Source organism: Canis aureus, chromosome 30 (assembly GCF_053574225.1).
Source record: "Canis aureus isolate CA01 chromosome 30, VMU_Caureus_v.1.0, whole genome shotgun sequence".
Taxonomy (NCBI): domain Eukaryota; kingdom Metazoa; phylum Chordata; class Mammalia; order Carnivora; family Canidae; genus Canis; species Canis aureus.
Window position 1 is genome coordinate 22,439,718 of NC_135640.1, and position 18,369 is coordinate 22,458,086.

The 18,369-nt window shown below is 34.8% G+C and overlaps 1 pseudogene; it reads right to left on the reverse strand.

The window, feature by feature from the left end:
• Positions 1 to 2,938: 2,938 nt before the first annotated feature.
• On the reverse strand, positions 2,939 to 3,264 carry LOC144301556 (ADP-ribosylation factor 1 pseudogene; annotated as a pseudogene).
• Positions 3,265 to 18,369: the final 15,105 nt, after the last annotated feature.

The following is an 18,369-nucleotide window of genomic DNA, read 5'->3' on the forward strand; positions in this document are numbered from 1 at the left end:
TTTTACTTGCCATATTAATTATACAAGTATATTCACTTTAATTCCTTTATATTAATTAATTAATTTTTATTTCTTTTTAAGGATTTATTTATTTTTTCATGAAAGACACAGAGTGAGAGAGAGACAGAGACAGAGACACAGGCAGAGGGAGAAGCAGACTCCATGCAGGGAGTCCAATGTGGGACTCAATCCCAGAACCTTGGGATCATGATCTGAGCCAAAGACAGACACTCAACCGCTAAGCCACCCAGGCATCCCTCCTTTATATTAATTTTAAATTTAATAAAACACATTTAAGCAATATTTTGAATTTTTAAACAAGTAAATACTAAGCAGCTATATTCTATATGTAGCCTTTAAAAATAACTACTTGTTTTAAAACTATATTAGAGCAGACTTTTATTACATATAGCTACAATTTGGTAAATTTTATTCACTTCACACCATACAGAATTTTTTTTTAAGATTTTATTTATTTATTCATGAGAGACACAAAGAGAGAGGCAGAGGCATAGGCAGAGGAAGAAGCAGGCTCCCTGGATCCCAGGATTCCTGGGATCATGACCTAAGCCAAAGGCAGATGCTCAACCACTGAGCCACTCAGGAACCCCCAGAATTTTTCTTATTAATAGACCATCTGTATTGATAAGATACTTTCATTTGCAAGAAATAAATACTAAATAAAAATGACTTAAGCCTTAAAGAAATTTGTTATAATGCAAAGTAGCAATTTAGAAGTAGGCAATTCAGTAGCTCAAAGCTTATTTTCATCTTTTTATGCTAACATCCTTGAAGTATTGGTTAGTTTCTTTCATGGTCACAAGATGGTTGCAGTGGCATCAGGCATCACATCACATACCAATAACCAAGCTAGTAAAGGACCTTGCATTTCTTATATGAGGAGGTAAAGACTTATGCCTAAAACTTCCAATGACTACAGACTTGTCCCCATTTCACACTGCCCAACATTCGGTCACATGTCAGTCCCTAGAATTCATTCATGTCCCAATCATGGTGGTACCACTGTGGGACCACTGTGGAATCACCATAGTTTGTCTTTTCAACAGTATTTACCAAAGTCTCAAAATTGAGGGTTGGGAGCATAGGAAGAAGCAAATAGGGTTGCCTTGAAGGCTTTCGGCAGTGGAGGTATATAGCATTCTAATAAAAATTAGATAAAGAAAGAATAGTAGCAAAAAATTTCTAACAAAAGGCAACCTTATTTTCAGGTTTTGCTTCAGCTCCAAATGAATATAGATCAAAATATATACAAAAGGTAAGTAGTAGTCAGGATCATGCATCCACCAATTAAATCCTGGATCAATCATTTCCCTTTCTACCCTCCACTCAATAATCTACCCATCCTTTGTCTAAACCTCTACTTTAAGGCCAGCAACCTAATTGCTAGTCTTTGCTATGGTCCCCCATTCATTATAAAGAGCAGTTGCTAATGATGTTGAAGATATAAAGGGAAATGATGATCATCACAAGTTTGTCACATTTTCTTGGCTTTTATAAAAAGGAATTAAACTACATATGGAATTTTGGCGCTTGGGCATATATTCTCTATTTTTCCAGCAAGATTACTAGATCTACATAAGTGGCCCTACCAGAAGAGCCATCTTAGCCAATCCTAATTTTTTTTTTTTAAATGTGTGGCAGGAGTTTTCCAAGAAAGAATTCTAGGAAAGTATTTTCTAAAATTAAAAATATAGATGTGCAATTACAATCCGGTGAGAATTCTATATCCTGGCAAAGAGACTCTATTTACTGATTAAACTTGAGCTCTCACACAATGGGAATATATAGATATAGACCTTAGGATCTTCAGTCTCTCAATATTCTCCAGATTGGGGAAGACAAGTAACAATCATGATTGTCAATTGAAATTTGGAAAATAGTTTAGGGTAAAAGGGCAAATACAGACAGTCTAGGGATGTAGGTGGAACTGAAACAGAGTGAATCACAGGGACCCTATTGTGACCATGTAGAATGGACACCAGAGGAGGAGTGCCAAGGCTGATCCCACACAGTGACTGCTGGAGGCCCCGAGCGCCTAAAATCCTTTCTCAGTACTAAACAGTGAATTGATTCACTTTTAACATAAAAAAAAAAAATTCTGAATGATTTCTTAAATATTATTTAACTCTGTGAAAGAGAAATGCCAGAAGAAAGCCAAAAGACAGTCAACTTGAATTCACCTTGACCTGCCTATTTTTTTCAATGCCTTTATTATTAAGGTTTGGATCTTTTAAAATCACCTTATCAGTATAATTCTTTAGAGAATGTTAGGTCCTTCTCCTTTAAGAAAAAAATTGCACAAGCACAGGACACCATGATTTGCTAATACATACCTTGGTGTACTCAGCTTCAAGCCTTGCCATCCTTTAGAACATTGTGGTATGAATGTGTTTGCTAGGCCTGCATAATAATTGATCTATACACCTTTTGCACCTTGACATGTAGCAGTTCACACAAGTTAATACTGAATGTAAGCTAAAATTAGAATGAGAATTGTTGTATTCAATTATATTGGCTGTAATTTATGCAATTGGTTTTTTTGTGATTTTTGGAAAAGGAGGCACCTGTGTTCTTTTATTACTGTAAAGTTTTCTTCACAAAAATTTGGTGAATTTCACTAGTTGGTCTACCTCACGTTTTTTTTATGATTCCAAATTGTCTTAAGTTGTGTCTACAGTATTATGTTGTCCTTTCATTTAATCTGGTGAATGAATTAAAATTTTCTCCCACCTCTTAAAAAATATTTTTATTTTTAATAAAATATTTCAAAGGAATACCAGATATTGCCTCCTTGGGAACAAAAACCACGTTAAAAAAAAAAACAAAAAACAACTCGGCATTCATGTCTTGGGAAGGTCCTACTTGGGCTTCAACACTGGCAGGACAGCATCCTTGAGCTCATCCTTCACCAGCATCCTCATGAGCTCTCAGGGATCCCGTTCACAAACCCTCTGTGATTGCCATCAACCACAAAGATGAGACCTTGTGTGGTCTGGAAACAGTGGTGCCACAGAGGGTGGGTCTTATCTTGGCTGCCCACATCCCACGCAGTGAAGCTGATGTTCTTGCACTCCATGGTTTCCATGTTAAGGCTCTAGTGGGAATGGCGGTCACTGTCTTACCTAGCTTCAGTTTGGACAGGATGGTGGTCTTCCCCACAGCATCTAGGCCGACCACAAGAACTCGCATTTCTTTTTTGCCAAAAAGGCCCTTGAAGAAGAGGTTTGTGTAGATATTTCCCATGCTGTGGACTGGAGGGAGAGACACTGGACAGAGAAACCCTTGGAGACCAGCGAGCCCTGGTGAGGCTGCTGCTCCAAGCCAGGAGTTGGTTTCACTCCCACTAAGATGTTATACCTTCAATCTCATATTCTTTCTGTTTTAGTACCCCATACAGGATATCTTATTACATTTACTCATAGTATCTCTATAGGTTCTTCTAGAAGGTGAACAGTTTCTCAGACCGTCCTTGTTTTTGATGATCTTGACAGTTTTGAGGAACACTGGTCAGATACTCGGTAAAGTCCTCATCAGTTTAATCCTGTCTGATGTGTTTCTCATGGTCATACTGGGCTTATGGGTTCGTGGGACAAAGATTACAGAGGCAAAGTGCTGTTTTCTTCATGCCATATCAAAAGTACATACTGTCAATATAACTTTTCACTATTGATGCTATCATTCATCACTCGCCTGAAGGGAGTGTTTGTCAGCTTTCTCCAGTGTCAAGTTACTCTTTTATTCTCAACTTTCTGTACTATACCCTTTAGAAGTTACTATGCACATCACATACTTAAGGGATGGGGACTTTGTTAGCCAAGTAATTGTACTGGCAAAGAAACAGAGAGCTTGATATGCAGAGGCATCCTATAACTAACAAACAACCTCCAGAAGACCAAACCTGCACTAACCTCCCAGGAGAATATTCCCTAATTTCCTCTTAAATGTGACCTGGGGCTTCACTATATAAGAAAAACTCTCCAGAGGCAGAGCCAGAATGCACATTAGACAATGAACAACAGAGTTGTTTCTAAAATGCTGTGTCCTACCAGTGACATTTGATAAATGCCTTGGAAAAGGGGACTGTGTTTCTTTTTTTTCCTCTTTCCAAATGAATTTTTATTACAGTGTTCTTATTCTTCTTTTTTTAATTTATCTTTTTTTTTTAATTTTTATTTATTTATTTATGATAGTCACAGAGAGAGAAAGAGAGGCAGAGACCTAGGCAGAGGGAGAAGCAGGCTCCTATGCACTGGGAGCCCGACGTGGGATTCGATCCCGGGTCTCCAGGATCACGCCCTGGGCCAAAGGCAGGCGCCAAACCACTGCGCCACCCAGGGATCCCAGTGTTCTTATTCTTATTCCATATTTCAACATGGGGTGGATAAACATATTACTTGTCTCCTAGTTGTCTAAACTAAACATCCATACTGGAACTTGCTGAACATTATTCATTCTTCATGGATATTTAGTTACCATACTAATTTAGGATTTTCTTGCTGGAGAAAAAGAATTTGTTCCATGAATGAGAAGTGAGTGCATGGCTATTTGGATAGCCACAGAAATAAATTAACAACAGCAAGAAAAGTTCACTGTCCCTTTATGTTCTTTCATGGTAACAGAATCTTGATTCTGAGTGTATCATTATCCAGAAGAAAAAAATAACATTTCCTTCATTCCCTAGCATGTAGGTATCGTCATGGGACTAAATTCTCTCCAGTAAGATGGAAGTTCAAGAACATTTTGTTAAATGTATACAATTACAGGGTTTTCCTATTAACTAAATGGGATTTGCCTCTCACCATTGACTCCCCTGCCTTCTTTCTATACGGAATAAGAATGTATTGCAGAATTGTTTTGGCATATATGAATGAGGGCAACATCTGTAGAAGGATGAACCACCCAAAATGAATAGAATTCACGGCCTTGACAATACCATACAGTAGGAATCCCACTGGATGGAGATTTTAAGTGATAAAAATAAATATTTGTTTTTTATAAGGTACAGATTTTTTGGAACACTCTCTCATACAACCAAACTTTACATTAATTAACACAATTGACCATTGTTTCAAAAATGTATATGGGTGTTCAGAAGGCAGAAAAGGAAAAAAAAATACATTTTTAGAACAAGGTTCATGATACATTTATTTAGATATTAATAAGTGATATAATAGTAAATAAAAGAGTGAAGTAGTTTTTCTCAGAAATATAACTAAATTAACATGGATCTCAGAAACAGACCCATATATATTTAAAACTATGCATGAGATAAAGTCACATAAGTGGGAAAAGGATAAACACTTCAGTTAATAGCAGTGAAACTGATTATAAATGTGGAAAATTCATTTTAGGTTTATATGCACATCAATTCCAGATGAAAAATAATAAATATGAAAGACAGTATCTCAAAGCCTTTTAAAAAGATATAGGTGATTAATGACACACCACTCAGCATTAAAATATCTGCAAACAAGACAAAAAAAACACAAACAGAACAGAAAGATTGATAATTTGGAATATATAATAAAATTAATGTTTCTGTTCATTAAAGTGCCCCACGAAAATATTGAAAATATGGTCACAAATTTTTAAGTTTGTTCAAAATTGATAAAAAAAAAAAAAAAAAAAAAGGAACTCAGGCAAAGATCATCCCCTGAAAACTTTGGAGAGACATCAACAGACTTTTCACAGGATAAAAACATGCCTATCTTCATTTGTAAGTGGAAAAATGCAGATAAAACCACGATGAGAAATCACAAAAATTAAAAGGTCTATAATGACAAACATTGTCACGAAAATAGCAGAATGCATACTTTCATACCTACATGTGTAAGTGTAAATTGTGAGGGAAAAATTGCAAGAGAAAGAAAAAAAAAAATCTTTAGCAAGTAATTTGGCAAAAGCCTAAAGAGTTGAATGTGTGCAAATATCAAGATCTACCAATTCTGTTCTTGACAGATACACAGATAATAGATACAGATAATTACCATGTTCATGATAGATATCATCGATCTATCCATCTACATCATAGACTAGAAACTTTTTTTTAAAGATTTGTTTATTTGAGAAAGAGAGAGCAAGACAATGAGAGAAAGCATGAGTGGAGGGGAAGGTCAGAGGGAGAGGGAGCTGCTGAGCTGCTGCCCTGCTGAGCATGGACTAGACATGAGGCTCCATGTGGACCTCATGATCCCAGGACCTCAGGATCATGACCTGAGCAGAGAAGCTTTTGAACTCGTGAACAAGAAGGCTATCTTCCTCTCTTTCTTTCCTCTTTCTGCGTCCTTTTCCCTCCTTCTCTCCTCTCCTTTTCTTATCTCACCCTTTCTCCCTTAGCCCCCCACCCTCTCTATCTTTCTTCTATCTACTCATCCATCCATCATTTTTATTTACTTAAAATTTGCTTGCTGAATACTCTTGTGGAAGCACTACCATAAGTACAGTACAAATACTACACTTAATCATCACAGCTTAATGAGTTAGGAACAGTTACCATCCCCATTTTTCAAATGAAGAAAATAAAGCAAGTAATTGATGGCAGCTCCTGAAGGAAATACAGTTGTTATTGTTGTTTTTAATTTGCACCCACTTGTCTAAGGCTACTGTGTGTTGTATAAGTAGAAACAAGTTTTCCCTTATTTAAAATTCTTCATTTACTATCTTTTTACTTTTACCCTATCCTTTGCCTGGCATATAATTCATTTTTTTTTTTTTTTTTATCTTAAAGCTGTCTTACTTAGAATTTCTGAGAAGCTCAATGTATGTTGAGTTGTTTTAGTTTTCTATTTTAGAACTTCTGATAGTTAGAGCTAATTTATTGTGCACAAATAAAATAAAAATATAGTAATTTGTATTTGTCTTATTTTTGTGTGTTGAGTGATGAGGGAACAGAGGACTAGCTGAGGACAATGCATAAGCCCAGGGCAGCACATTGACAAGTCTTTGAAATAGGCAGAGGGACATTCCTCTATGGACTCAACTGCCTCAATATTCATACTTTGCTAAGGGCAACAGGCAATCTTAGCCTGACCCCCAGAATCCTATCAGTCTACTTTAACATATAAAAATTCCTTCAGAAATTTCCTTTATCTCTAACCCCCCAAGATATGTGTTGGCAATCATCCCCCAAGCACATGGCCCATCGATATACATCTGAAGAGTCTCATGACTCAGGCTGTATTAGACAGTAATAAGTCACCTTTTCCCAACAATAGCTAGCTCCTTCAAGGTCCTGTAAGTCTTGCTTCCAAACTTCCTTAGAGAGTGTGCTATCCTCAAACCCCTCCCAAATCCCAGGTATATAATCAGCCATGCCTCACAGGCCTGGAGCAACAGCTCTTCCTGCCCATGGGTCCTGTTCCTGTGCTTTAATAAAACCATCATTTGCACCAAAGATGTCTCAAGATTTCTTTCTTGGTTGTCAGCTCCAGTCTTCACCCCACCAAACCTCACCTATATTCCAAAACTTCATTATTAAGTACAAGTATAATACAAAGTATAATATTATATGATCATACCTATATAAAATGTATATGTGTATAGATTGTAACATATAATAATATAATTATACTATAAATCATTACATAATGTAAATAAAATATGTGTTTCATATGGTTAATAACTGACACCACGTTGTAAAACTCATTAAGAGCAGCTAATATTCTTGTTTTAATTGTTATTCTCTTCCTATTGGTTAGCCCAATGCCTATATAGTAGAGACACTCAATATTCATGATGTAGCTAACCACTATAGTACTTTCTGGGATCACACGCTCTTCATTGCTTTTCTAGAACTACCTAGTGACATGCTAAAAGTGGGTGGTGGTTGCCTCAACAAAGAGGTCTATTATATCACTATCATTGTTTGGAATTGTAGACATGTGATGATGATATAAAGTAGAATAACTTAGTCTGTTTCATTATTATTGATAAATTCTCTGCAATGCAAAGCCCCCCTGGTTGGACTCAGGGCAAAATGCTGCCACCCCTTTCCCATTGTAGTCCAGTACCCTTCCAACAGTCATCTGGGATGTTCTAGGTCAGAAAATTGATGCATGCTTATGGAATATGCCTTACCTGTGGACTTTCAGAATTAGAACTAAGAATACCTTTTTGAGTGTCTCACATTATATAAAACATTATATAAAAGTTTTGGTGGGGGTGGGTTGGGGATGATGTCAGAAACTAATCTTTTAGTCATTTGATAAGTTCCACTCAGCATTGCAGCAATAGTGAGCAGAGAAGCAGAGACAAGAAGTTCATAAAACTTCTTCCAACTATTCCTGGGACTACGATGTTTTTATATAATTGAGACCTTAAGAGTTCCCCATATCTTCATCCAAATCCTTATCTTGATTTATATATTTTAAGTTGGTTTTATGACATTTTCAACTCATCTTCTCTATCAATGAAACATGGTTTGGACTGTAACAGAATAAACAATTCATAATGCCTTAAAAATAACAACATTAAATTACACATAGTAAGAAGTCTAAATATTGGCTATTCCAGAATTGATTAAAAGCCTCAGTAAGTTCTAAATTACCCAGGTTCTTGCTGTCTACTTTTCCATCCTGTATGTGGTAGCAGTATCTTCCTTCATAGGTGAATTCAAGTGTGTCTGAAAGGATCTGAATCCAAACCTGGTAGCTTTCCAAGCAGGAAAAAGATGATGAATAGAATCCAAAAGTTTTCTTTTTTCAGCTCCCACATTTATTAAAGTGAAAATCTTTCTCTGAGTCCCTCTCACCCCAAACAGTGTTCTCGCACAGATCATTGGTGAAGACTGAGTTGCTTGGCCACAGTGATTCACAGGAAGTTTGGGGAGATACACTTCAATAGTGTTCAGTCTCTGTCACGGGAGGTTGTTTTTTGCAAGAAGAAAGGAGGAAGAAAATGGCTGCTAGGAAGGCAAGCATCTGACATTTACACGTTAATACGCGGCTGTAAGAAGCCTTTGTATATAAGATGTTGAAGGGGAGAGATTTTTAATGAGAGTGATGACTCATCTTCTATAATTTCCTGAAGCTTCCATCTCCCTCTGTGCAAAGGATAAAATATTTCTATTGAATACATGAGGATAGTGACTACTTTAAAAAAATTACCTATTTATTGAGTTGTGTACCTAATGGGATTTCTGAGGGAACCAGTCGAATACAGTACCCAAAGTGGATGAGGAATAAGTAAGTGTACAGTGACCTGGACTTGGTAGCAATAGAGCAATCACCAGCCATGACCCTGGAGGAAAGAAAGAGAGAGGCACAGTAACAATAACTTGATAAAAGAGAATTGTACAATATAGGATTCCTTAAGAGTAGCAGTGACATTCAATTAAGATACACAGTTAGTTCAAAGCAACCTCAGAGGGAGAGGATCAGGGGCACAAGTACCCTGACCTTTCTCTACTTCCTGTCAGAGCATCTCATGGATTGAGCCCAACCAGAACACCAGAGTTCAAGGAAGCTCACTGATGTAGATAAGGGCTCAGCCTCATGTGGCAAGTGAGAAGGTAGAGAAGGCCGGAGGGTGAATTGAAGATAGCAAAGGGAAGACACATTGCACAGCAAGGAAAACCCCTGCATGTGAGAAATTCAAAGGGAGAAGTGTCTGTGCGGTGTCCCCATGACTGCTATTCAGTTCACTGCTCTAAGGAGCCACCATCAATGGTGCATTATGTTCTGTTATATAAGTACTGACAATAAACCAGCTACCATTTTTTGTTTTAAAACAGTAAAAGTTGATTTGTTGAAATGAAAGTAAACCTAGAATAAGTGCATAGAATTCCAGATATATTACAAGACTATATATAGTGATCCGTGAATCAATAAGTTCAATTATGAACCACTTGAACAGGGAGGCTTGATTCAATCCCATATCCTTTTGCCAGTGACTTTAATTTCTCCAAATCCTAGTGCAATTTTGTTGGGATTAATCTTGCTGACTTTTAATTCTTTATTACCTTCTTTTTACTCAGTTGTACTTTTTCTCACTTTTTTACCACCATACTATATCATGCCCAACTTGGAGTCCTTTTTTCCTTCTGGTGGTTTGGAATTTTAACACTGCGTTTGTACTGTGTAATTACCTTTAGTGTACATATTTAAGTAAATTTTTTTGTATTCGGTGCCTCTGGCCTTTTGCTATAAAAGGAAAAAACCTTAGCAAATTTTAAAAAGACTTAGGAAACGCACTTTTTTTTTTCATATTATCCTTAATGATTCTATCTAGAAATTAATTTCTAATGTTTTTTAAGAAATTAATTTATAATGTCTTAATGATGGACATTGGTCACAATTACTATTCCTGTGCATGATAGCTAAATTGATACTATATTTTGGTCTTTTTTATAATGGTCTTTTTAACTTTTTTAATTTTATTTTATTTTTAAGCAATCTCTACACTGAGTGCGGGGTTCAAACTCAAACCCCGAGATAGAGAGTTGGATGCTGTATGCACTACCCCAGTCAGGTGCCCCATATATTGATCTTTCATGTCACCTCACTCCTTCCATATAGGTTCACACCTGACACAGTCTTTAGTAGATTTTAAAGTGAAGGTATGTTGTATGTGAACATTCTTCATAGTCCTCTATTTGACATATACCTTTATTTGGCCTTCAATTATGACTAATAATGCACCTGGATAGGGAATGTTTTGTTGACAGTTCTTTTTGTAAATTTAAAGATTTTACTCTACTGACTCCTGGCATATATTGATGGCAAAAAACTTATCATCAATTTAATTATTTCTTTTCCTACGATCTTTTCTTCTTTTTTTCCCCTCATCAGGTTTTATGACTTTACTCATTATTGTTAATTGTCTTCAATTTTTTCAGAGGGCCTTGGTATATTTTTATTTGTGTTTATCATTCCCAGAACTCATCAAATTCTCAATCTGAGGTTTCATAGCTTTTAAAATCAGAGGAATTTTTAGGTTATTTTTAACTTTGTGTACTGTTTCTTTGACATTTTCCTCTATAATTAGCCTCCAGAAACCCTATTAGACATGTGTTGTTTCAAAATTTTGCTTATTTTTATTTCTTTATTTTTTTGTTATTTTCTCTTACTGTGTTGTACTGTAGGTAAATTCCTCAGAACTGTCTTTTGATATACTAATTCTTTCTTTATTTATATGTGTCCGAGAGTTTTTTACACTCATTCTTTTTTATTAATCAAGTCAATGATTACATTTTCTCATTTTCAAGATTTCTCAGTTCACTTGATAAACACATATATTCATGTAATTTCTACCCTATAAATTGTTTTATTTATTTATCTATCTATTTATTTATTTATTTATCTAATTTATTTTAAAATTTTTATTTATTCATGAGACAGAGAGAGAGAGAGAGAGAGAGAGGCAGAGACACAGGCAGAGGGAGAAGCAGGCTCCACACAGGGAGCCTGACATGGGACTTGATCCCGGGTCTCTAGGATTAGGCCCTGGGCTGAGGGCAGCATTAAACTGCTGAGCCACCTAGGCTGCCTAAATTGTTCTTTTTATTAATGCTCTTCCATTTTTTCCCCTGAAAGTATTAAAGTCATTTTCTGTTTCCTCTAGTATTTTCATTTTATCTAGTGTATATTCACCTTCAATTGATTTGGTTTGTTTTTTTTTTAATATCAGTTTGAGTTTCCAAATTTTGGGTTGTTAAGTTCATACTGATCAGGGGTTTTAAAAATTTTTGTGTATGGTTTACTCTTTTAACTATGTGTGTGTGTGTGTGTGTGTGTGTGTGTGTATACTCATCCTTCCTTATAATATGAATTTATATATCATACATCTCTCCCAACCACAACCAGAACAATCTGATATGGTTAGTTCAGAGTTTTATCCCATGGTGATATACATGCAGAATTTATCCAACATGTTTGGCTGCATGGTTGTACCTGCTTCATTCATTCCACCTAATTAAATATCCACCTTATATAAGTCATAGCTCCAACCAGAAGATTCATCACAACTTTTTTGCATCTCCTTTCAGATCAGGGAATCAATTTGATATCTTTACTTCATAGAAATATCCCAGTTCTGCATTTCAGGGAACTCTTAAATCCTGTTACTTCAAAGAACCCTCACCTCCTTCTTCCTCTGCTTGTTTTCTGGCCCCAAAACTAGCAGGGTTGCATATTTAAATCTGCCTGTTGCTGTATGCTTATGTTCTATTTGGCCCTGGAAGATGTTTGTTTTGAACTTAGGTTATTTCTCTAAATAGTCTTTTTTTATAGTTTTTCTAATATCATTAAGTACTTAAAGTGGAGCAGAGAAGTCTAATTGTAACTCTTAATTCATTGTTTATTGGCTAATATTTTCTAAGTGAAATATATCTATAATGAAATTAAATATGTTAGTTCACTTATTGAGATAAAATGTTTTATAAGTAAAAATGTGCAATGCTCTGTTTTCTTTATTGATAGATGAAGCAATTACCCTTGGGAACTCTGCTACTTAATCCTGTGAATGGATGATATATGAGATATAGCTTCTGTAATGAATAAGGTGTTAATTATGGAGATTTACAGATTATATGGGATAGAATGTATTAAACTTGGCAACATAATGACTATAATAGATATTTAGGGTGATGCACTACATATTTTATTTCTGCCAGGTACTTTTCTGCAGAGCTAAAGAAATTGTAGATAGGTAAAATCTATTGGGTCATCTGGATCATCACCTTGACATGCAGAGTATTCTCCACAGTACATTTTTTAGGAATTTTCAAGATTTAAATAATATAAGCTATAGTTCTTCATAAGTGGCTCCATAGCCAGAGTAAAAAAAAATCAAATATTAATAATACTCAAGAAATGGTACAGAAATATTCAGACTGCACTTTCTTCTCTCAAAGTTGCATAGGTGAGCACAATAGTTATGTCTATTTGCACACAATCGCCATATTTAGAAGAAAGTCTTAAGGTCAGAAGTTCTATTGCTTCCATATATCTAGATCCTTCAAAAAACATGTCCAGTACATGGTAACCCAAATTTAGTATCCATATTTTCAAATAAAATTATTCCACAATGCACAATGAACTATGAAGGGAGGGTGAAATTATTAGAAAGCATTTTCTTACTATGGCATCTGTTTTTTTTTTTTTCTTTTCATCACACTAGATAGAACACACCCAAGTCTTTATCCAAATTTCCTCCCTTCAAATATGTGTTTGCAATTGTCACTCTTAAGTGTCTCTTCTTATTAAATGTCTTCGTTGCTCCTCAGTTGCATAAATTTCTTGGCTTTAATTGTTGCGTCATTTTTATACTTCCAGAGATAAACTGCTCTAGTGTGTCCATATTTTTCTTAAATATATTTCATGAACAACTTATCGCAGTATTCCAAATGAGTACAACCAGCACAGAAAGTAGTGTACCTGTTATAGGCAATCCCAATTTTATAACATTCCAGATTTTCAGCATTTCTTTTCCTAATTGCATCCAAATTAATCAGCTGATACTGAACACTATCTAGTCTAGAATCTGAGTTTCATCTTCTTCCTTTCTGAAACTGAGCCAACCTTTTGCCTCTTCACCAACTCCTTGTCTTCCTATAGTTCTCACACATATTTGACATCCATTTAATGAGCCTATCAAATTCATTCAGTGCCTGGGTTGTACTTTGCCTGAGCCAGGAATCTTAAACTCATTTAGGTAGCTCAGGGAATTCTTACTTTTCTTTTCATAACATTTTTGTTTACTTTGCTGATATTTTCTTACCAAAGTGGTTTTCATCTCATTCCCAAATTACAGAGAAAATGGACTCAAAATAACATTTAAAGACTTTATCTTATGTTTGTTTGTCTTTTGACTGTCTCTTTGAAGCACCAGACCTATGACTTCTGTGTTCATTTTTTTCCTCCAGATATAGCCAAGAGTTTCTGTTCCTGTCTTCTTATAAGTAGCAGTTATAATCTAAAGTTTAGGTATCCTAATACTATATTTATAACCTCCCGACATTTGTATTTTTTCTTGGGTATGAACTGTCCTTTCACTTCTCCTAACCTTTAGATATGTTAATTTTGAAATTTCATCATTTCCATTTTCATTCTCATTTGGCCCATTTAAAATTATGGTTTCAGAGTATAATTCTCAAAATATTTAAAATATTTTTATGATTTCAGAAATTTCAGATATTCATTTAATACCTATTTTCTCTGCCTTAAGTCTAGGGTACATGTCCAAATCATTTATTCAGAATCACAGATTTTAAGTTATAGTGCTTTCATTTTTACATTTTTTACCAGCCAATTCATCTTTCTTATTCAAAATTAGTATAGTACAATAATATCCCTTACTTCTTTTACAGTATCTGGGAAATAAAATTTTAGACATGGTAGATCAGGAGTGGACCAAAAAGTTCTTCCCTAAATAGTCAGAGCATTTATCAGCTTGATGTTTTACCACTGCTAAGTCCTATCCCTATTCTAATTTATTGATCGTCATTGAGGACATATTCCTTGTATTATTTTATTTTACCAGTTCATGGTGTTTGTCCGTTATATTACGCTATTGTTGCTGATTCCTCTCTGGGTGGAGGAGATGGTGGGGAGATTAATTAACATTTTTTTCCCTGAATCATCATTAGCCATGAGTACATACTTGTTTCCTTTTATGGGATAAACTGGGGTAGGGAGATGGGCAGGATAAATCTAACATCTAACAGATAAAATAACTTGGTATTTCTGTTTCTAGTAATTTTATTAAGCTGCTTATATATCATCCGTGTAATCTCCAGATTGCATCCACCAAAGTTTAAATTGCCTTGTGATTTTGTTTTGTTTTGTCTTCTTGGTTTATATTCACCATTTTAATCTAAAATGTAAAAAGTACATCCTTTTCACTGATATATTTATATATTTATGGTTCCAAAGATGTTCAGGATCCTAAGAGAGTCTTAAAAAAACTTGAGGGGCAGCTCACGTGGCTTAGCGCTTTAGCGCCGCCTTCAGCCCAGGGCATGATCCTGGAGACCCGTGATCCAGTCCCACCTCAGGCTCCCTGCATGGAGCCTGCTTCTCCCTCTGCCTGTGTCTCTGCCTCTCTCTCTCTCTCTCTCTCACTCTGTGTCTCTCATCAATCAATAAATAAAATCTTTAAAATAAATAAATAAATAAATAAATAAATAAAACTAAATAAATAACTTGAAAAATAAAAAAAAAGTTTTCATCATATTTTAGCCATGTCTCTAACATTAAATTTGTCTCTTGAATTCATTTTATCACAGATATTAATTATAATTTATGCATTATTAGAATTGATACATGATGATCTGGATTATAATTCCTTTTGTTATATGAATGACGTTCAGGTTTATATTGAAATATAGGGAGAGACAGAAGGGAAAATGAAGTAGAGGGAGGGGGATGGGAGGAATGAAGAGAAAGAAACAAGTTATTTTTTTGTAGAGTCAAGGCTACCTTTAGAGGTAAGATAAAGATCCCTTGTTTATTATCCTTTGATACATAAACAAATTCTCAAGGTTTACTCTCGCTTTGAAATGTAAACATGTTATCTCCAGGAAGATAGGAAGATAACACTTTGTAGGTCTGGAGAGCTCTATCTATTCAATCACCCTTTAACTCTGCAAGCCTTGTTCCTTAGCAGAGATTCTTGTTCAAATTTTGACCTTTCCAAATTCTTTGGATTTTAGAATTGGTTTGATAATTTGTACCAAAAAAAAAAAAAGTCTGATGAGATTTGGAGATTTTATTCAAATTTGCCAACCATCAATCAGAGGAGGGAAACTAAATGTTAACATTATTATTGAGATTTCTCATCTAGGAACAAGATGTATTTTTCTATTTCTTTAAGTCTCTCATTTCTCTCAGCAATGCTACAGGATACAGTGGACAGGCCATGCATGTATTTTGTCAGACTTATCTCTAAGCTTTTCACGTCTTAAAACCTTTATAGGGGATCCCTGGGTGGCTCAGCGACTTAGCGCCTGCCTTTGGCTCAGGGCGCGATCCTGGAGTCCTGGAATCCAGTCCCAGGTCGGGCTCCCGGCATGGAGCCTGCTTCTCCCTCTGCCTGTGTCTCTGCCTGTTTCTATGTCTATCATAAATAAATAAAAAATCTTAAAAAAAAGAAAGACAAAACTTTATAAATGTATTTTGTTAATTAATTTGGATTTTCACTCTGTAAAAATGCAATGGATTTTGTATGTTAGTCTTGGATCCTGTAAACTTTCTAAATTCACTTATCAGTTCTTTAGTTTTAGAAGCTTAGGATATAAGCAATATAGGAGAAAGGTATGTAATTCTCCTTACCACAATGCCTTATATCAGATTACATGCTAAATTTATGAGATTTTATTATGAATAAATTTTGGATAATTTCAAACATTTTTCTGCATCTATGAGATCATCTTATGTTTTTGTTTTATTATCTCAATATGGTTAATTACATTAAATGATTTTAAATGTGAAACAAAATTTGCATTTCTAAAATAATTATAATGGTGAAATATCTTTTTTTACAGATTATCAGATTCTATTTGATAAAAATTTGATAAACATTTTCTTTGCATCTGTATTCAAGAGGGATACTGAACTATAGTATTATTTTCTTACAGTGTGTTTGGTCTTGGTTTTAACATAATGCTGGTCTCATAGAATGAGTGTTTTGCCCTCTTTAACATTCTGAGATTTTATAAAAGTGCTATTATTTCTTCTTAAAAGTTCTCTAGAGGTAGGTGCCTGCGTCACTCAGTTGGTTCAGCCTTTGCCTTTGGTTCAGGTCATGATCCCAGGCTCCTGGGATGGAGCCTCATGTTGGGCTCCCTGCTTAGTGGGGAGTCTGCTTCTCTCTCCCTGTGCCCCTCCCTCTGCTTGTGAGCATCTTCTCTCTCCCTCTCAAATAAATAAAAACTAAATAAATTTTTTTAAGAAAAGTTTCTCTAGAGGAACAATTTAGGCCTAGAGTTCTCCTTGTAGGAAAAATTTTAACTAAAATTTCAATGTCTTTCATTGATATAGAATATTCAAGCTATATGAAAGAAACTGTTTTCCAGGTCTGTTTTATTTTCAAGTCTATTTCTACTTTAGTAAATTTTGGTCATGTTTGCATTAAAGAAACTTAAAATGCTGAACTTAATTTAAATTTATTGGAATCAAGTTGTTCATAATATTCCCTAGTTATCTGTAACCATCTAAGTTTTGTTACCTTTCTGATTCCTTGTAATGATGGAGTGTGACTTCTACTTTTCTAAGTAATCTGGCTAGAGATTTATCAATTTTATTCATTTTGTCATAGAACTAGTTTTGTTTTGTACATATTTCTTCATTTTTTATCTGTTTTCTATTTCATCGATTCATGTTCTGATCATTATTTCCTTTCCATTGCTTTATTTTTTTTGAACAATAACAAATCCTCTTTACTGATATTTTAGATAATTAACATTAACTAACATTAACATTAACTTTTAAACTCATGTGGCATTAATTTGTTGACCTGAGGCAAGAACCTAAGCTGTTTCCAAATAGCTAATTGCCCTGATACTATTAACTAAATAATCTTCTTTTGTATTAACTTACAATTTTAAAATACCATTTTATTTACAAAAATAAACTAGCTAAAAAAAAAACCTAGCATCTGAATATAGTAAAAACCTTAGAGTTTTAAAAAAAAGTATTAGTGCATTTTTATATTTTCTTTTTTTCTTTCTTTTTTCTTATATGTTGACACACAAATGTTTGTAACTAATGTTACATTAGTTTCAGGTGTACAACTTAGTGATTTGGTAAGTTTATACATTATGCTATGTTCACCATAAGTATAGCTACTATCTGACCTGTCATCTTGCTACTGCAGTGTCATTGATTGTGTTCTCTATGCTGTGCCTTTTATTCCCATCAAACTGGACCACTCTCTAGTATCATGCACAAAAATAAACTCAAAATGAATTAAAGACCTAAATATGAGACCTAAATCCTAGTAGATAGCCAAGGCAATCATTTCTCTGACATTAGTCATTGCAACATTTTTCTAAATATATCTCCTAAGGCAAGGGAAACGAAAGCAAAAATAAGCTATTGGGACTATATCAAAATAAAAAGCTTTTGCACAGCAAAGGAAACCATGGGCAAGACAAAAAGACAACCGACTGAATGGGAGAAGATAATTGCAAATGAAATATCTGATAAGGGATTAATTCCCAAAATATATAAAGAACTTATACAACTGAACATCAAAAACCCAAACAATTTTATTAAAGAATGGCAGAGGACCTAAATAGACATTTTTCTAAGCAAGACATACAGAAGGGGCAACAGATACACAAAAAGATGCTCAACATCACCTATCATCAGGGAAATGCAAATCAAAACCACAATGAGATATCACCTTATA